The following is a 1,485-nucleotide window of genomic DNA, read 5'->3' as shown; positions in this document are numbered from 1 at the left end:
TATCAGCATTATGAATAAAAAGTCGGCAACTATGAGCATCGTGGAAGCGAGTTTGAGCATTTTGAAACTACGTGTGAACATTCTGAAGGCAACTGTGATTATTTTGAAGATGAGCACGAACCATTATATAGTCAACTATGAGCCCTTTGTCCGCAATTATGAACGAAAAGTCGGCAACAATGTGCGTTTTGACGGCAACTGTGAGGCCTTGATCGGCAATTATCAACGAATAGTCGGCAACTGTGAGCGTCTTGATGGCAACTGTGGGGCCTTGGTCGGTAATTATAAACGAATAGTCGGCAACTATGAGCACTTTTTTTAATGTGAGGATTCTGACGGCTTGTGTGAAGAATCTGACCGCAACTGTGTCGGCTGTTTCTAAGAGGTCACGTGGCGATGGGGAATGTTGAAGTAGGCTCTCATACGGAAGTACCTGTCGTTTACGGGAATTAGACAATCCTTCTTAACCCGAGGCCTAGCCTGTCGATCACGCCTTTGGGCAATTGACTTCTGGCCGATGCCGCTTTGTGCGGTTGTTCAATGCGAAGAATACTTGAACGGAAGCTACTGTCACACCCAGAGGACACTAGTAAGACTTATTTCACTGGATCAGGAGCCTAAATCTCCTTTTGTGGGTAGCCATACGGCCAGTCCTAACGTGTGCGAGGCCCCACGAGAGTAGGTTTATTGTGGTGGATGAGAAGTCTTTTAATATTTGCTGTGTCGGGTGAACGGAAGCCACAATCATCCGTAGGACACGAGTAGGCTTATTTCACTGGAGCAGGAGTCTAAATGTTCTTTTGTGGGCAACCTTACGGCCAGTTCTAACGGGAGCCAGGCCCCACAAGAGTAGGCTTATTCCGGTGGAGGAGGAGTCTTTAAAATTTGCTGTGTCGGGTGAACGGCTATATTTGAACGGAAGCCACAATCATCCGTAGGAGTCGAGTAGACTTATTTCACTGGAACAGGAGTCTAAATGTGCTTTTGTGGGCAACCTTACGGCCAGTTCTAACGGGAGCCAGGCCCCACAAGAGTAGGCTTATTCCGGTGGAGGAGGAGTCTTTAAAATTTGCTGTGTCGGGTGAACGGCTATATTTGAACGGAAGCCACAGTAATCCGTAGGACACGAGTAGACTTATTTCACTGGAGCAGAAGTCTAAACGTGCTTTTGTGGGCAACCATACGGCCAGTTCTAACGGGAGCCAGGCCCCACGAGAGTAGGCTTACTCCGGATGAGAAGGAGTCTTTAAAATTTGCTGTGTCGGGTGACCGGCCATGAAACCTTTGATAGGACTTGTCTCCTCGTTTCCACATCATTTCCGCGCAGGTAAGTTGCGGAAAGTAGCATACTATGCTTGAAGAACTGTCATCTTTTTAAGGACAGGAGTAGACTAATTCCATTGAGGCGGGAGTCTAATATGCTTTTGTGCACAGCCATACGGCCAGTCCTAACGGGAGCAAGGCTTGCAAAAGTAGGCTTTATTT

Source organism: Thermobia domestica, chromosome 6 (assembly GCF_964235325.1).
Source record: "Thermobia domestica chromosome 6, izTheDome1.hap1.1, whole genome shotgun sequence".
In the NCBI taxonomy this organism is placed as follows: domain Eukaryota; kingdom Metazoa; phylum Arthropoda; class Insecta; order Zygentoma; family Lepismatidae; genus Thermobia; species Thermobia domestica.
Note: the sequence above shows the minus strand (reverse complement) of the source record.